Raw genomic sequence first — 19,568 nt, 5'->3', positions numbered from 1 at the left:
TTTTTTTTTTTTGCCACTTTTTGCATTTTGTTTCTTTTCCTTTATTTTCCCTTTTTTTTATGGTACCAATTTTAAATAAGTTTTTATTTAAGACATCGCATTTTCCACTTTAAGATAAAGTACTTATAAAGTGCGTTATTTCCTTTCCCTGTGTACATAGTCCATATTCAAGTATTGAGAATGCTCTGTTTTATTATACAGCAGCTCAACTTTTAAAACTGCCATGGAATTTGCTACAAATTTGAGTCCTTCAATATTTTGTGTGGAACAATGCTAAATTTATCTATGCAAGAAGTTGGCTTAATCCACCTCTTCAATGGTGGGCCCAGAGGAGGCACCCCCAGATGGAGGGGCTCCACCACCAGGGAAGCCCCCGGGCATTCCTCCCGGCATGCCTCCTGTGCTCTGGTACAGCTTAGTGATGATAGGGTTGCAGACTTTTTCCAGCTCTTTCTGCTGATGTTCAACTTCTTCCTTTTCTTTAGTCTGATTCTTATCAAGCCAGTTGATGATTTCATTGCACTTGTCAAGAATCTTCTGTTTGTCCTCATCATTGATCTTGCCTTGCAGTTTTTCATCTTCAACCGTTGCTTTCATGTTGAATGCATAAGATTCGAGCGAGTTCTTGGAAGACACCTTGTCTTGCTGCTTCTCATCTTCAGCTTTGTACTTCTCAGCTTCCTGGACCATGCGCTCAATGTCTTCCTTGCTCAGATGACCCTTGTCGTTAGTGATGGTGATCTTGTTTTCTTTTCCTGTACTCTTATCCACAGCAGAGACATTAAGGATACCATTGGCATCGATATCAAAAGTGACTTCAATCTGAGGAACACCACGAGGTGCAGGAGGTACGCCTGTGAGTTCAAACTTCCCAAGCAAGTTGTTATCCTTTGTCATGGCATGCTCACCTTCATAAACCTAGATGAGCACACCGGGCTGGTTGTCAGAGTAGGTGGTGAAGGTCTGTGTCTGCTTGGTAGGAATGGTAGTATTGCACTTGATGAGGAAGTCATGACTCCACCAGCAATCTCAATGCCAAGGGAAAGAGGAGTGACATCCAACAGCAGCAAGTCTTGGACATTCTCAGATTTGTCTCCAGAGAGGATGGCTGCTTGGACCGCTGCACCGTAAGCAACAGCCTCATCAGGGTTGATGCTCTTATTCAGCTCTTTTCCATTGAAGAAATCCTGCAGGAGTTTCTGAATCTTGGGGATATGGATAGAACCCCCCACCAGGACAATATCATGTATCTGGGACTTGTCAAGCTTGGCATCCTGAAGAGCTTTCTCTACAGGGTCCAGGGTGCCATGGAAGAGGTCAGCATTCAACTCTTCAAATCAGGCGCGGGTGATGGAGGTATAGAAGTCGATTCCTTCATAGAGTCAATCAGTCTCAATACTGGCCTGGGTGCTGGAGGAGAGCGTATGCTTAGCACGTTCATAAGCAGTACGAAGGCGACGGACAGCCCTCTTATTCTCACTGATGTCTTTCTTGTGCTTGCGCTTGAACTCTGCAATGAAATGGTTGACCATTCGGTTGTCAAAGTCTTCTCCGCCTAAGTGCGTGTCACCAGCTGTAGATTTGACCTCGAAGATTCCATCTTCAATTGTGAGAATTGACACATTGAAAGTGCCACCTCCCAGGTTAAAGATCAGCACGTTTCTTTCAGCTCCAACCTTTTTGTCTAAGCCATAAGCAATAGCAGCGGCAGTTGGCTCACTGATGATTCTAAGTACATTGAGACCAGCAATAGTTCCAGCATCTTTGGTAGCCTGATGCTGAGAATCATTGAAGTAAGCAGGTACTGTGACTACAACATTGGTTACAGTCTTTCCAAGGTAGGCTTCTGCGATTTCCTTCATCTTTGTCAAAACCATAGATGACACCACCTCTGGATATAAATTTTTGTCTCTCCGTTATATTCTATTTGGACCTTGGGCCTGCCAGTATCATTCACCACCATGAAAGGCCAATGCTTCATATCAGATTGAACAACAGCATCATCAAATCTACATCCAATTAAACGTTTGGCATAAAAAACCGTGTTGGTAGGATTCATTGCAACCTGATTCTTTGCCTCATCGCCAATCAATTGTTCGGTATCAGTAAAGGCGACATAATTTGGGGTGGTCCGGTTTCCCTGATCGTTGGCAATTATTTCCACTTTTCCATGCTGGAAAACACCCACACAAGAGTAGGTGGTGCCAAGATCAATGCCAACTGCAGGTCCCTTAGACATGGTTGCTTGCGGGTGCGCGCCACTCGCAAAGACACAGACCAGTAAAAATCCCCCGTGTTCAATGATATTTTTCCTTTTTTTAATTTCTCTCATTTGTTTTTCTTTTTGTTTTAGTTTTTATTTACTTATTTTATCTTTTTCATTTTTTTCTTTTTAGTTTTTGTTTTGTTTTTGTTCTTATTTTGAAGTTACCGTGGCTAATAACCTTGCGGCCACTGCTGGCCTTCGGGAGCCCTTGATTGACAATTACAGGCTCCTGCACACCATTGGCAAGGGCTCCTATTCCACGGGGTGGTTGGCCCTGCACTTGCCAACAGGGACAGAGGTGGCTGTCAAAGCCATTAGCAAGAGCAAGGTAACTGAATATTTTCAAGAAGTTCATTGTCTACATCACCCAAATATCTCACAGTTATTTGAGGTGATTGGCACTGAGGAGAAATGTTATATGTTCATGGAGCATGTGAGCAGAGGGAGCTTACAAGACTACCTAGAAAATTGTGGCCCCAGGACCGAGGCAGCAGCGCAACTCATGTTCCAGCAGCTACTATCGGCAGTTCAGTTAACTGCCACCAGAAGAAAGTTGTCCACCGGGACCTGAAGCCAGAAAACATACTGCTAGATGGTGAGAAAAACCTCAAAATAGCAGACTTTGGCTTTGCCAGGAACTTTACGAACTATAAGCTGACAACGATTTGTGGCACCCCAGGCTATATGGCCCCAGAGATCATGCAGGGTCATGCCTATGATGGCCTGAAGGTCGATGTCTGGAGCCTGGGGGTAGTTTTGTATAGGATGCTGGTGGGGAATTTGCCATTTGAGGGGGACACACTTGGGGAGGTGAAGAAAAAGATCCTGACTGGGAAGTTCCGAGTACCATGCTCCCTATCCGAAGAAGGTCAAAATCTTTTACAAAAATTACTGACCCTCAGCCCCAGGGAAAGGCCAACCCTGGAAGACATACTATAAGACCCATGGGTCACCATGGGCCAGGGGGAGGAACTGAGGCCATACAGCGAGCTGCCCTGGGGCGACCTTGACCCCCAGGTGGCAGACATCATGAATGACATGGGGTTTACAAAGCACCAGATTCAGGAGTCGTTGACCCAGAAGAAATACGACCGGGTCATGGGAACATACCTGATCCTCAAAACAGTGACCACCAAGATGAAAGGCTGCACCATCCGGGTGAGACCCTGCCCCATCCCTGTCTCCAACATCGGAGAGAGTCCGGAAGAGCCTGCCCTTCCCTCAAGCAGTCAAGGGTCGTGGACGACCACTAGGCCACAAGAATCCAGCCTGGCGTACTGGACCAGCACTTTCCTACCCAGCCCCCAGGCCGGGATGGCCACACCCAGCTCAGCCCTCCAGTGCGACCCTGGTGGCTCCCCTACCACTCCCAGCCACCGCAGCACCAGAAATGCTGGAAGAGCCCCAGAAGGATCCACCAATGACAACTGCATCCAGGCTGCACAGCCTGAAGGTGGGACCCCAGGCTCTCCCTCTGGCCCCAGCCAGGGCTGGCAGGGTGTGGCTCGCAGAACCTTCAGGTTCTTCTTAAAATACGCGTGCCGTGGGCTGTCCACTCACAGGAAACGTCACAAAAGTACAAGAGTCACGCCAACGTAATTTTTAAAGTTGTGGACAGCCTGTAGCACCAGAGGTTGACACAGACAGCTGTGGGTGCCAACGGTGCCAGAAGTACACACCGTGTGTGCAGGTGACAGGACCCTGTCAGGTGGACGATGGAGTGTGTGCAAGCTGTCGCAGCGTTCTCCGCATGGGTTTCACACCGGAACGGATCCCGCATCTCCGTGGACTGTTTTCTGCTGGGGCCCTTCTCCCTCTTCTGCTCTCCTTTGCTCCCATATTTGTGGGGTTCTTAATAAAGTACTTGGTTTTTCCAAATTTTGTAATAAACTTGATGATTTGATTGAGAAAAATGTTTTGGATACTTAGTTTCTCATCCTCTCTGCACAGTATTGGGGTTGAGCATACTGTGTTTGAGAAGCGTGTACTGATGTAGTACATACTTGGGCTTTACTACGAGAACTCCCAAAGGTTAGGAATGTGGTTTTACAGGGAAAAGGCCCATGGGTCAACATGGACCACAGGGAGGAACTGGGCATGCTGGACAGCAAAGGGTGAAGCAAGCAGAAGTCTCAGCTGTCAGGCAGCTGACAGCCTGGGTGCTCTATGACATCAGCAGGAACCACTTCTCCTGACCTGCTGGCTTTGTTTGATTCCCTCTGGGCTGGTGTCATTCTCAGGGAGGGCTTTCCCTTAGTACAGTCAGACTTGTAAAGCACTGGAGGAAGAGTGCTTAACCTTAACCTAAATTTGAGAATGGATGATCTGAAGCAGGACTTCTGCTATTGTAAAGATTTATTTATTCATGGTGTATTACTCTTTTTCGGGTACCCAAGCCAAACCATGGGGAATTTCCCAGGTTGCCCTTCCTTGGTGTCCTCAGGAACCCAATTTTTTGTCTTTCTGTCTCAACACTCTCAAAATCTCTGCTCAGCTTCTCAGTCATCTCTTCTGAGATTGACTGGTGCCCATGAATTCGGTAAAAAGAAGTGGTTGGCTCGGGTGATCCTTAGGACAGGGCATGGAGGTGTTCTCAGATATAGTTCCTATCTATTTCTATTTTAGCCTTGAGGCTAAATGCATACATAGGAAACACTGATATCCACCAAATGGTGTGCTAAATTGCATTGTAGACAAATAGAGAATAGGAGAATCTCTGTTAAGTTGCTGCTTACACATTATAACAAATAAGCACAAAACTGATATATAAAGAAGAAATTGGCAAAGATTGCTGTCTAAGTGATGAATTGGAATGACTGAGTTTTTATACTTTCATATCAGCTATATTCCCTGGTAAGATTGAATGTGGCCCAAATCTCACTCACTTTTAATAAAATAACTCATTTAATAAATTAAATGTTTGTTTATGTTTGAAGTTGGAGAAATACCTCTATTTTTAGATACATTTTCCCCTGGGCCTTTGGAATTGGACCCAATTTCCAGTTCCTCACCTTTCCCTTTTTATATTTTGTGGGAGCTTTGGTGTGGTTAGAATTTCAGCCTTAACTTTGTGTCTTGTTAACTATGTGGCATTTTGAGCTCCAGATTCTTCATCATTAAATTGAATGAAATGTAGAAATGAAAGTGAAAACTCATTGGAAGCTGAAAATCACATGTGAATTATGCACCATCAGTATTTGGGGGACGTGTCATCAGATTGGGAACCAAGAAATAATAAGATTAAAAAGCTCTGGATATGGGAAGATGATGATATTCTTTTAAAAGGTGATTGAGACCCTTGGAAACCCTAATTGTGATTTTGGTTTATTTATTTATGTTAATACTTATTCCTCCATTTACTTATTTAACTTACTGAGCATCTTAAAGGGATGTGGCACTGTGCTGGATACTGGGGTCTGGAGATACTGGTCCTTGTCCAGTTTAGTGAGTGAGTTAAAAAATAAAGAATCAAACTAATACATGTAAAGTCACAGCTACTATAGACACTTTTAAGGAAAAGAGTGTGTTATTTTTTTTTCTGCTTACCTCTTTTTTTTAAATGTATTTTATTGATTATATTGTTACAACAGTTCCAATTTTCTCCCCTTTACTCCCCTCCACCCAGCATCTCCCTCCCCCAGCAATCCCCCCCCAAGTCCATACCCCTGGTTCGTAAAAAATAACTATCCCCCCCTCTCAGATATTAAGACCCTTTGTAATCTTGTAAAGGACAATGGGCGAAGGTCTCGTGCTCCTCTAGCTGCTTCAAGCTGGACATGGTCGTTGTCCTACCTATCCTTGGGTCCAGAAAACCCTAATAAGAGTGGGGGTATGGAAGGGAGGGTGGCCTTCCCACATGGGGAAGGATCGTGCAGACTCCAGGTCAGTTGGCTGTCTCCGGTCAACGGCGTGCTTGGTTTAACAGGCTGGCATCCTTGTTGTGTTCTGGGGGCAACAGATTTGGCGAAAAGGGTTAAAAGACATCATTCAATCCATAACTACTAGATGACAAAAGGCAGGGATTAATTTTTCAATGTTCCATATTAGGAGAAAGAAAAAAAAAAAGAAAAAGAAAAAAAGGGCTTCTTTGGAGGAAGGTGTGCTAGGCACATCTCACCTGTCTAAAACCCTTTTGCCGATTATACTTAGTTTGGGCTGAGAGAAATAATTTAGGTTTTCCCCCTCTCAGACCTCTGGGCCTTTTCTGTTCAAGCCATTAGAATAGAAAAGAGAAAACCAGTTTTAAAGTGAAGCCCACAGACCACCCCATTCTTCACCAACCCAGCCACTTAGTTCAGCCAAACCGTTGAGTCTCAGGAGGCAGCGCTGCAGAGAGGATTAAGTGAGGCTTATGCATACAGACAATCACTCAGGTAAAGGAGTGTGTTATTATAAGAGTATATAAGAAAGGGATGGAGTATTTTACCTGTTGAGCAAGGTCAGGGAAAACATCCTCAAGAAAGTGACGTTTGCTGTGGGACTTAAAAGATAGAAGTTATCACAATCCCTGTAGGAGGATATGGGTAGAACTTGGTAGACTTTTGGCCTGGACTGGGGAGATGGTTAGGAGGCCCAGCAATGGTCCGGCCAGGAGCTGAGTAGGACTTGGGCCATGGTAGTGGCAGTGAAGAAGGTGAGAAATGGGCTCAGGCTTTGCTTGACTCATCCTTGATGAGTCAAGGATGACTTCATGGTTTCTATTCTGAAAATAGGAGCATGTAGTGACCATTTTTGAAAAAAGGAAGACTGCCTGAGAGAAATCTCAATTTTAAACATGTTGACTTTGAGAGGGTTGTGTGTCTCCACTGTGGAAAACCTTTCTAAAGCTAAATATTGCCTGTCTCTCTTAACAACAATCACAAAAAGTAAATCAGTGTTAAAATGTTCACAAAGACTCTTCCTCTTTACTTGGTATAACCAAAGAAAGATTCCGACACACAGGTCAGATTAAGTCACACTCCTACTTAAAATTATCCAATGGCTTTCCACTGAATTCAAAATAAAATCTAAATTCCTCACCACAATCTCCAAGACCCTTTTCTGCCTGCCCAGCTACCTTGTAAAACCCTCCTCGTCAGTCATTATACCACTTCTGTAGGGGCCTTATTTCTATGTCTTGAACATGCCAAGATCATTTTGGTCTTAGAAACTTGCTGTTGTTTCTGTTGTCTCTTTCTGGTATACACTTCCCACTGTGTTTCTTCTGTACTGGAAACTGTGTGTGATCATTCAGATTGCAACCCTCATGCTACCTCCTCGGAAAGTTCTTTTGTAATCATCATTATGGTCTTAGTCCTTCTCATCCTCTGAAATTGCTCATTTATTTATTTAAACATTCATCGAGTGTCTCCCCCCTCCCTGCCCCACCATGTATATCATCTCACTGGTTTTCACTGAATTCTCAGCACCTAATACTGCATCTGGCACACATTAGGCACTTCTCATAAGTATCTGTTAATAATTGGGTAGAGATAGGAAGACAAACATTAGGTGGAGAGAGAAAACCCTACTCTCTTATAATCAAATAGGTCGTCATGTTGGCTACATTTTGCCTCTGTTGATGAATGCATTTCTTGTAGACCCTACAGATTTCAAAGTCTTTCATGTAGGATTTTGCATGAACAGTACCAAATCAGTAGGTCAGGCCATTCCCATTTTACATATGAAAATGAGGTTCATCAGGAACAGATAACTTCCTTGCGTTTGCTGTGATTTTAAGTGACAGTGTGAGCTGACCATTGTGGAATCTGAGAAAGATGATGCCTAAAGAGAAGGGCTACTTGGTGGTTGTCTGGGTTCAAGTTAAAAAAACAACAACAAAAACAAACAAACAAAAACACAAGCCTCACAGCCATTTCTACACAGGGCCATTTCATGCAAACCGCACCTCAGGGAAAAGCTAACCCTGCACCATCTGCCTCTGTGTGTTTCTGCCATCCGAGCTGGCCTTTATAAAGGAGTGCCCGGAGTCCTATTCCAACCAGAAGGACTGAGGCTTCCTCCCTCTATTCAGACCTAGTAAAAATATTTTAAAAGTTGAGCTCTTGCAAAGGATGCATCTATATATTTATAGGAAGATATGCATCAAAGAGTTAACATTTTCTAAATCAGTATGATGATCTATTTATCTTTCTATATATTCTAAATGTTTTAGTATAAATATATATTACTTTATAACATGAAAAATAGGGCTATTTTTAACAAAGTACTATTAAAAATCTTTATATATGTATGTTGTTAATAAGTCTTATATGAGATAGCATGTTGAAGCAAGACTGCAGCAAAATAAAATAAATTTTATATTTTTCTGGAACCAAATGATCCCCATTTATTCTTTTAAAAAAAGAAAAGAATTGTATATTTGTAAAAATACGAATGAGGTAGCACCATCTGGTATTCAGAACTCATCTGGTGAAACGTGGCAAAGTAATACTTCATGGCTCACAGCATCTACTGAAATGTTCCCTCTGGTGTTAACTTCCTCCACACTGAATACAGCAGTATGCAAGGCTGATGCTCATGGCTCAACATAGCTCATCAGTAGTGCTGAAAAATTAAGGCAACCTTATTTTTCATAAAGATCATGAACTTAATTATTTCAATTTGTTCTCTTCCACCACAGGCTTTCTGGCTTATATCAGTTAAGTTATTTTATCATTAGAAACATGAATGTATTTTTTATCATTTATTCATTATTTTTTGCCTTCATTTCAAAGGGCTTGAGGATGTTAGTCTATCACAGGAAGTATTTTAGACTTCAAGTGAATGAGAGAAAAATTAGTATTGTGTTAACCAACTAATTTCAGGGTTTTGTTTGTTATGAGCTTATATCTAACTAAAGGTCTCTGTAAATCCAACAGTGAACATCTATACCTAACTAAATTGTAGTTAGGACTGTAGCCATACCTTCCTCAGTTTTGTTACTAAAAAATTGCCCTATACAATACCATGTAATAATATTCTAAAAATGTTTACTGATTGTCAGGCTGCCTTTGCTCCAAGATATCATCCAGAGAACAATCCAAGATTTTACACCAGGTTTATTGAAGGAAGAGAAGGAAAGGGGTTAGAGGTAAGAGGAAAACTCCCAGACCAATTCAAGGGCCCATAGTAGCAAAGAAAGAGGAAAAGGAGACTCCCAGTCCACCTTGAAAGCCCACTGCAGTCTCCTTGCTTGAGCTTGCAAGTGCCTTCTCCGCACCTTTCCAAAAGTACATTTCGGTTAGGGTGAGTTTACCCATCAACACTTTCAGCAGGCTATTTACATCTCCCTGCTTTTCCCCCACCAGGTCAGTCAATATGTGGTGCTAAATCCCTCAGCATTTCTTCTGGGAACAAGCAAAGTCCATTTTTATTTCCTATGAAAGAGGCTAGGTCCAGTTTAATTTGCATATGGTTCATTTTCATACGTCAAAAGTCCAGGCGGGCAGACCAGTTGCTGCCATGTTCTGACAATGATAATAAGGATATCATGTTAATGATAGCCAAATAGACTAAGAGTAGGTCAAAAATTTATTTTAGCTAATAGTTTCAACATTTACCCATCTTAAAACTTGAACCAGAGCTTTTAAAACCTAAGAGGAATTTGACTAATTAAATGTTGTTTTTCTTTGCCTAAATGATTTCTGGTAAAGGTAATGCCAAGAAATAAAATGGTACAAAAAGACACACAGACACGCAAACATACAGGTGAAACCAATAACTCAGGGACAAAGTCTAAGTAATCATACATTTAAAAGTTTTTTCTCCCTTTCATGAAATGTAGAACTGTGGAGTTATTACTTTGAGGTCAAGTCAATGTCAATGTCCATGGATTTTACTTTCTATAAACTTTCTATTGCAATCAAGATCAGGTTATCAGCAAATGTTATTTTTATCAGAAAAGAAATAAAATATAAGATATGATCATGTGTCCTCTAGACATTTATTATCAGCACATTTATTACTACTCTAATAACTGACCATTGGAAAAAATTTAATGTGCTTTCATGTTTTCCAATTTAAAAAAAGAATCAGACTTTAATATTAAATGCATTTTTAACTTTTTTTTATGCTTTAGGGAAGCCACTTTTAGAAGAGAAATGTAATGAATGTTTTTAATCATACTAAAATGGTGTACCCAGAATCTATGCTTTAATTCAACTTTTCAATAGCAACAAAATAGAAAAGACTAAGTAAATTTATTAGTTACGACTCCTCCTTTATCAATATGGTTACTTATTGTTCAAATATATATGAAATATAAAACTCATTTAGGGCAATAGGAACAAAGAAGGCTTCCTGATTAATTTTTACAATCTTTTTTTATTCCACATAGATCTATATGGATCATTGCCACTCTTCTGAGAACTCCTGATCCCACACCTCCAAGCTGTTCCCATCCTCCAAATATACTTCACTCTGTCCCACAGGTACATTCCCTTGCCCTTTTTCATAGTTTTATTCTTATGTGCCCTGCAGGTTTTCAATAAATTCTTAAAGTCATCGATGAAAATGTCACTGCTGAGAATATTTAAGTTCCAGTTCTACTCAGATCTTTAACTGCAAAGTAAGCGACCTGCTCTCACTAAGTTTGTCCTCAGATTTAAGCTAAATGGAAATCAAAGAATAATTTCTGTCACAATTTTTCCTTGATTTGGATCCTTTCTCAGATATTTCATCTAAATATCTCCCTGAGGATGCTCCAATCACCTCATCATCTCCACATCTCACCACTTTCTAAAGTGCTACAAGCAAACCTCAATGATATTTTAATAACACCTTTCTCTTCTCAGTCTAAAAGATAACAGGTATCAAGGGGAGACAGAGTTGAAGCTTATAAAAATGGAAATTATAAGGGCTTCTCCACACCATAAAAAATTGATCTATAAATGTTGACTGGTTCCTGAGATGGGGAGAGTGAATATAGAAAATAAATAATCTGAGAAGAGTTTTTTCCCCCACGTACACCTATCACTACACTAAGATATTTGTGCAACTTCACAACCATAATGAAATTTTCAGGAGATCAAATACTTAATCATTATCATGTTCTACCATTAAACATACTTCAGAATATACATGAGAAGTCATATATCATGTCTGTTTTCAATTTTATTTTTTTAACCAAAAACTATTTTAATATAGGAATTGACATATGAACATTACATTTAGGTGGTAAAATTCAAGTGACAAATATAAGTTAATATTAAACAACATCATACTACTGGTTTAATAGGAAACATAACAGTTGTGACAGTCATGCTTAACACGTTGGTTAAGTACAGAGAGAAATGGACAGGGGTGTCAAAGAGGTATGCAAAAGTTCAAAGTTCACATAACCCTTAGCCCTTCTAAGATACTATACTTGGGAAATATGTGACAAGTGTTCTGTAATATAGTGGCTTCAATCGATCAGTGATCATTCAGTTCATGTGTTTTCATCACTGAAAGTTACATTCATAGTCTGTTCAATAAGCTAATAATACTACAAATTCCTTATATTCAAAAATACAGTTTAAATTTAGAAAGTCTGAGATAAAGCATATTTGTTTTCATAAGTATTTTTAGATAAAATTGAGATTACACTGTTGTACATAATCAGGTATAGGGCTATGCACAGTTAATTCAAGCTACCATATTTTATATTTATTGGTCATCACTGCACAAGTTTTATGCACCAAAAGAAATCATATCAATCCAGAAAAAAATGGTTACATTTAATTTCTTTTAAAGATAAATAAACTAAACTTAAGGAAGCATAAGCTTTTCTTGACATCTCATTTTTTAAAATTATTGATACGAACTTACCAAAAGAAATAATTATGTATTTTTTCCAGCATCAAATAATCTGCAGAAAGTATCTGAGATAGTCACATTTCTTATTCAGTTTCCAAAAATAAATAAAGGCTTCTAACCAAAAGCATTTATATTCCTAGCGCTCTAAAGTAAACATTAAAAATCAAAGTACAAAAAATAATCTATCAGCTTATGAATAGCTCACTTAGTTACATAAAGTATTTTCTGCCCCAACACTTCTCAAATTCAAAAGATATTTACTTCCTAAAAACATAGCAAAAGACTCCCAATCAAGATAGCAGCATATGTAAATGTGGTACTCACCTCCTCCCACAATTATATCAAAATTACAACTAAACTACAAAATAACCATCATCCAGAACCACCAAAAATCTGGCTGAACAGAAGTCCTACAACTAGTAAATTAAAGAAGAAGCCAAAGCAAGACCGGTAGGAGGGGTGGATACATAGAACAGGATGGTCCCACACCCATGGGTGGCAGATAAAAGTTGGAAAAAAATATTAGCAGTAGATGTCCCCATTGATGAGCAAGGGTTCCCAACCGCACAACAGGACCCCCAGCTCAGGATTGCAGTACCAGAAAGAGGAGTCTTCATAACTTCTGGCTGTAAAACCACAGGATTGAGGCTGAGGGAGACAGAAGACTACTGGAGTCCCAGGCAGTTCCTTTTAAAGGGCTCATGTACAGACTTACTCAGCTCACTCCCTCTGAGTTCCAGTGCTGGAGTATAAGCTTAAAAGGTACCAGAGACTTAGGGGGAAGTACTGACTTGTCTGGCACCAGAGCAAGAGCTGGGGAGGGCAGTGTTATCTCAGACATAAGTATCAGCAGAGGCCATTGTTCCTTTGGTGAGCCTTCCCCCACACAAAGCTGGTATGCAAGCACCATATCTGAGACTCCATCAACCTAGCCCACCCTTTTTGGCCCACCCTGGTGATTCCTTGAGGCTCTGTCCCACCCAACTTTCAGGTCCACCCAAGCTGTATCCAGTGGCTTTTCCACACAAATAACCTGTCCAGACTCAAGCTTCAGATTTTCCTAAAATCTCTCAAATAAACATCATCTGGCCTCGGCATACCCCATATGTCTCATTAAGAGGCCCCAGGCTGAGAACGAGCAATAGCCAGCCTTGGTTCACAAGTTGACCTTGCCTAGGTACATCCAAGGCAAGCACAAGTAGCAGCAACCTGAAGATCATTTTGTAGTTTATTCCAGGTGGTCCTGAGAAGAACACAGGTAGTGGATGCCCTTGGTCTGTAGCTCCTGGAGGCCCCAGAGCCAGCACATCCAGTGGACAGCTTCAGACCATGTCAAAGAACCACACAATCATGTCCACAAGAGACACAGTCAAGAAGCAGACTCAGAGGGTACCAGAACCCTGTGGAAGTACATCCTTCTTTATAGGGTGTGCCCCTGCACAGCTGGTCATCCATGATGGTCAAAGGTCAGTGGTCACAACCAGACCTTACAGACCTTCATTGGCCTGAAGGTAAATCCCTCTATCCATGTGCAAACATAAATCAAGGCTCAACTACAAAAGGAGGGTATACGCAGCCACATTGTGGGGGAGGCTCACTTTGAGTACCCAGCATGGGTGATCAGGGAGGTTGTACCACTCACTGGATGTTACAGAACACCTACTACATAAAGGCCACTCCAGCAACCCTGGGAGATGCAGCAGTTCTACTTAATACATAAACAAACACAAGGAGGCTGCTAAATGAGGAAACAAAGAAATATTCCAAATGAAGTAATATAATGAAACTCCAGCAGAGGAACTAAACAAAATGGAGACAAGCAATCTACTGGATTTCAGAGTTCAAAACACCAGTTATAAGGATGCTCAATGAAATTAGTGAGAACCTCAACAGCATAAAAAAAGATCAGTCAGAAATAAAGGATACACTAACTCAGTGGTTTTCAACCTTCCTAATGCTGTGACCCTTTAATAGAGTTCCTCATGTTGTGGTGACCCCCAACCATAAAATTATTTTTGTTGCTACTTCATAACTAATTTTGTTACTGTTATGAATCTTAATGTAAATATCTGATATGCAGGATGTATTTTCATTGTTACAAATTGAACATAATTAAAGCATAGTGATTAATCACAAAAACAATATGTAATTATTTATGTGTTTTCTGATGGTCTTAGGCAACCCCTGTGAAAGGGTCGTTCAACCCCCAAAGGGGTCGTGACCCACAGGTTGAGAACCACTACACTAACTGAAGTGAAAAATAATTTATAGGGAATCAACAGTAGAATAGATGGAGCTGAGAATCAAATTAATAATTTGGAATATAAAGAAACAAAAGAACACCCAATCAGAACAGCACCAGGAAAAAAAAAATGAGGATAGTGTAAGGAGCCTCGGGGACAACTTCAAGTGTACCAACATTTGCATAATAGGAGTGCCAGAAAGAAAAAAAGAGAGTAAGAAATTGGAAATCTATTTGAAAAAATGACAGAAAACTTACTAACCTGGTGAAGAAAATAGATACAAGTCTAGGATGCACAGAGTCCCAAACAAGGTGAACTCACAGAGGTCCACACCTAGACACATCATAATTAAAATGCCAAAGATTGAAGACAAAGAGAGAATTTTAAAAGCAACAAGGGAAAAGCAGTTAGTTACCTAAAAGGAGTTCCCATAAGACTGTCAGCTGATTTCTCAGCAGAAACTTTGCAGGACAGAAAGGATTGTCAAGAAATATTCAAAGTGATGAAAAGCAAGGACCTACAACCATGACTACTCTACCCAGCAAAGCTATCATTTAGAATCAAAGGATAGATAAAGAGCTTTTCAAAGGATAGATAAAAGGCAAAGGAGTTCATCACCACCAAACAAGTATTATATGAAATGTTAAAGAGTCTTCTTAAGAAGAATAGGGGAAAAAAATCAAAAATTTGAACAAGAAAATAGCAATAAATACATGTCTTTATCAACAACTGATCTAAAAATCAAAATAAATGAACACACAGAGTAGAAACAGATTCATAGATAAAAAAAACATTTTGGCAGTTGTCAGATGGGAGAGGGGTTGAAGAGATGGATGACAAAGGTGAAGGGATTAAGAAGTATAAATTGGTAGTTACCAAAAAGTCATGGGGATGTAAAGTGCATCATAGGGAATATAATCAATAATATTGTAATAACTTTGTATGGTGTCAGATGAGTGTGAGATTTATCAGAATGATCACTTAGTAAGTTATGTAATGTCTAATCAACTAGGTATATACCTGAAACTAATATAATAATGTATGTCAATTGTAATTAAAAAATAAAAATAATTTTAAAAAAAGAATATGTCAAACATCTTCACTGCAAACTAGTGGTCCATTTCCATAGCAGCATTGCGGGGTTACTTGGCTACCATACGTTGCATCAGTTGACCACGGAATTTCTCAAATCATTACATCTTGAGCCTTGTCTGTTCTATACACCAAACAAACTAAATCATCTGTTACTTTACTACACAAACTTCTATTAGAATGTCTATATTTGAGGACCATACGTGCCTTCATAGGGTTGGCAAGATAGAGCTTCTCCACTTGAGACTGAACTCCTCCCGGCTCTGGTACTGTGGAATCGTGGGCCCTCCCCTCAGCAGAGTGGAAGGGAGAGGCCAGGCGGGTCTGGAGGTGGCCCAACCTGGCTCACCTACCTACCTACCTACCTACCTACCTACCTACTTCCCACCACCACCCTAAGATTTCAATTTTAAAAAGGTCACAAATTAGATTCTGAAAAATTAAATGAAAGTCTGATGCAATCAACCGGGTAATTTGTGCAAAATACCCTTGCTTCAATTTTGAGTAGGCCTCTCATCTCTTGACTACTTCTTTTGGCTTTCTGTAGCATCAATTTTCTGGTCCATCTCATGGAAAGGAAAGAGGTGTCACGTAAATATCCTAGACAGTAAGAGGCACCGTGAATTCAGTCCCGGGGATCCTTGCAGTTGCACCATTCAGCTCTGCCTGGTTCATACTTCTTTGGATCCCCTTTGGGCCGTGTTCCCTCTTGTTTCTGGACCCTGGAAAAATGTGACAAGGTAGCGCCAATAAAATCTGGTAAAAATCTAAACATAGCAGTTACAAAGTAGCTCCAATACCTCCCCAACAATTTCAAAAAATATTCTATAGATCATCTCTTGTGTCGTTGCCCCTGTAAACTTCTTCCTCTCAAAAGCTACCTCCAAAGATTTAGGATGGTATAATTTCAGAATTCTTGACTAAAAGTTGTGATTAAGTACAAAAAATATTACTATCCAAACTAATTAGAGGGAGTCTAATTTAATTCTATGATGTGAAGCTGTCCTCAGTCAGTTTAATTGGAAACATGAATTCCATTATATTCTAAATTCAGTTGCACAATTCCACAGCAAATAATTGAGTAATCCATATAGTTCTTCAATTTTCTTGCTAAGATTCAAAGTTTTGCTTATTTGGGGTCATGAAATATGAATTATTTCAGTGAATCAACCTCTAATTTCAAGGAGATTTGAGGAACAACTCTTTAATTAGTCTTTATCATGCTTCCTTAAACCTTGCCAGCCATCTCTCTTTGAAAGTAAATTAAAGTGAGAGGAGAAAGAGTCTGAATGACCTGCCGTAACACAGCTGGCTACTTGACAGATAAGTTTTCATAACACCCATCATTCTGAAGAATGACATAATTTTAGTTCCAAGCACTAAACATGCTCAGAAAAAGTTATAAGGCAGTGCAAAGAGAAGTCAGAGTAATAATTTGTGTGTGTGAACAGACTGTCTAGGTAAATATTTACATCTGATAAGTAATGCATACTCATTATTTACTATGTATTTCAATAGGTTTCTGCCTTGAAAAGGTATTTTTACCCAAGCAAATATTCAGCTTCTTTATATCTTTATTACCAATACAAAGCATAGTAATTTTTACTACTATTACATATTTTTAATTATAAGTTTCCAGCCACAATTCACAAAACAAGCACCTAAAAACCAGGCCTTACCAGTTCTGGAGTGTCAGTTTTAAAAGTAATTTTTAGCTTCTTTTAGCTGTGAGAAAACATTAGGAGCAGAAAAAGACAAAATAAATATACTGAAAAATACTTCTATGATTCATAGAAGAAGTAGCTAACATGATGTGCTCTCAGACACTGAGCAAAGTACTGCACATGGATGATCTGAATTAATCCTCATAGAAACTAAGGATTTCTATATTATCTCCATTTGATCAATGAGAAAACAGAGGCTCGGAGAGGTAAAGTAACTTGCTCAGCACACACAGCTAGTTAGAAACAGGCCTGTAGTTTAAGTCTAGGTTTATCAGGACAAAATGCTCAATTACTATGTTGCTTCTGTGCAGACACAGGTCCACCTGCAAACTGGCATGTTATGCCTGCTCATGTGCTGAGGCAGAGATGGTTAGCTGCCATTGTTCCATGCAAAACATTGATGATGATGGCTGTCTACTCAAGGACATTTTTAACCCTCCTTACCTTTAAGTGAGGCTATAATACAGACATGATATTGCCAAGGAAATATGGTGAGAACTGATGTCAGATCTGGCCATGAAAACCTCCCCAGAAATCTGCCCTGCTCAGCTGCCATCCCAGCTTCCATTTGATGTCAACTGAGGTTGCCAGATAAAATGCAGGACATCTAGTTAAACTTGAATTTCAGAAAAACAACAAATAATGTTTTAGTGTAAGTAAATCCCCTGCAATATTTGGGACATACTTAATACTTATCAGGGGCATTGACATTCAGGTTGCCAGATTTAGAAAATAAAATACATCAAAAATATGAATGTCCCAAATATTCATATTGCATGGGCCATGCTTATATTTAGAAGTTTGTCTGAAATTCTAAATTAACTGCTGTGTATTGGTCCACAAACTGGCCCCTATACACGGAGAGCAAGGAGAAATTGAAGAAAGAGACAGACACTCCAAATTGGTAGTGGTAGGTTTAATAATCAAGGCAACTTATCTGGTTTGCCTTTAGCATACAAGACAAATAGATCTCTGCACCTGGCCACCAGAATCTTAAAGGTGATCAAGAGGCTTTAACTGGGTTCAGTCATGTATGCTGTCCAGATATTCTCAACAACGCATTGCTCTCTCAAGGAAACGTCCGCGAAGACAGCACCCACTGTGAGAACGGTGGGCAGAACAGTACATTCCCAGAACAGGGGAGGTGGTGAGGAGCCCTCTATGCCTGGGTCCAGCTCATGGGTCACCTAGTGATCATATCCTCTCAATGACCTCCTTTAACAGTGTCCAGTATTTTTATTTGCTAAATCTGGCAGCCCAACTGTCAGAAATTCCAATAACCTTAGAACCAGCCACATGTTGAAGGTGGCAGAGCCACCATCAATGCGGTTCTGACGACTGCAGCCTAAGGCACCTTCTCCTTTGAGATTTATATGAACAAGAACTAAAGTTCTATTGTGTTGTTATGTCACTAAGATTTGTAAGCTAACAAATACAATGCAAACAATACTAATTATGACTAATTCTAATACAAGTACCAAGAATTTACCATTCAGGCCCTACAGGGTGACAGCAAAGAGAGTAAAAAGTACTTGGATTTAGATTCACACCAGCATACCAGCATGTCTTGAGTTCAAATTCCTGCTTCATCACCTCATAGCTGTATGGTTTTAATTTATTAGCCCCAGTTTCTTCATCTATAAAATGGTAAAGCCAATGATTTCCTGAAAAGATGTAAAAATTAAATAAGATATATGCAAAAAATCTAGAATATTTGGCACATAATATTATTATAGATCTATTACTGACTTTAATTATTTAATAAGCTAATTTTACATTTTAAAAATTTATTGAACTACAAAATAATAAATAATATGGCTTTTTAATTAAAGTTTATTTTCAGCAGCCCAAGTGTCCATCAGTGGATGGGTGGATAAAACAGCTATGGTACATTTATACAATGAAGTTTTACTTAGCCATAAAAAAGAAGAAAATTTTACCCTTTGTAACACCATGGATGGACTTGGAGAGCATTATGCTAAGTGAAATAGGCCAGTCAGAGAAAGCCAAATATTATACGATTTTACTCATATATGGAATCTAATGAACAAACTGAACCAACAAGCAAAATACAGACAGATTCATAGAGAGCAGGCTGACAGCCCTGGGGAGGGGAGCGGAAAGGGGAGGAACTGAGCAAAAAAGGAAAGAAAACAGAAAAAACTCATGGACATGAACAAAATTGTGGGGATTGTGGGGGTAGGGAGGTGGATGGAGGTAGAACAAGTTATGGGGGGATAAATGGTGATGAAAAATAAATAATTATTTTTTATGTTTATTTTATTCTTTATAATTAATTATTAATCTGTAAGACAATTTATAATTAATTTTTGTCTCACTTTCTTTGAACTCAGTAATTGGCTTGGTTGATTTTTAAGCTGAGATCAGTCTCTTTCCTGAGGTTTCCAATGGGGCTAGCACTACTAAATGGAACCAGTTTCTGCTCACAAGCAGAAACCTACCAGC

The 19,568-nt window shown here is 39.7% G+C and overlaps 2 pseudogenes; both read right to left on the bottom strand.

Moving 5' to 3' along the window:
• Positions 1–294: 294 nt before the first annotated feature.
• On the bottom strand, positions 295–2,242 carry LOC150015850 (heat shock cognate 71 kDa protein pseudogene; annotated as a pseudogene).
• A 13,153-nt stretch (positions 2,243–15,395) lies between these two features.
• On the bottom strand, positions 15,396–18,692 carry LOC150015849 (signal recognition particle 9 kDa protein pseudogene; annotated as a pseudogene).
• Between the last annotated feature and the right edge of the window lie 876 nt (positions 18,693–19,568).

Source organism: Furipterus horrens, unplaced genomic scaffold (genome assembly GCF_987537825.1).
Source record: "Furipterus horrens unplaced genomic scaffold, mFurHor1.1.pri manual_scaffold_3, whole genome shotgun sequence".
Taxonomy (NCBI): Eukaryota; Metazoa; Chordata; class Mammalia; order Chiroptera; family Furipteridae; genus Furipterus; species Furipterus horrens.
Note: the sequence above shows the minus strand (reverse complement) of the source record. Positions and strands in the feature narration are given on the sequence as shown.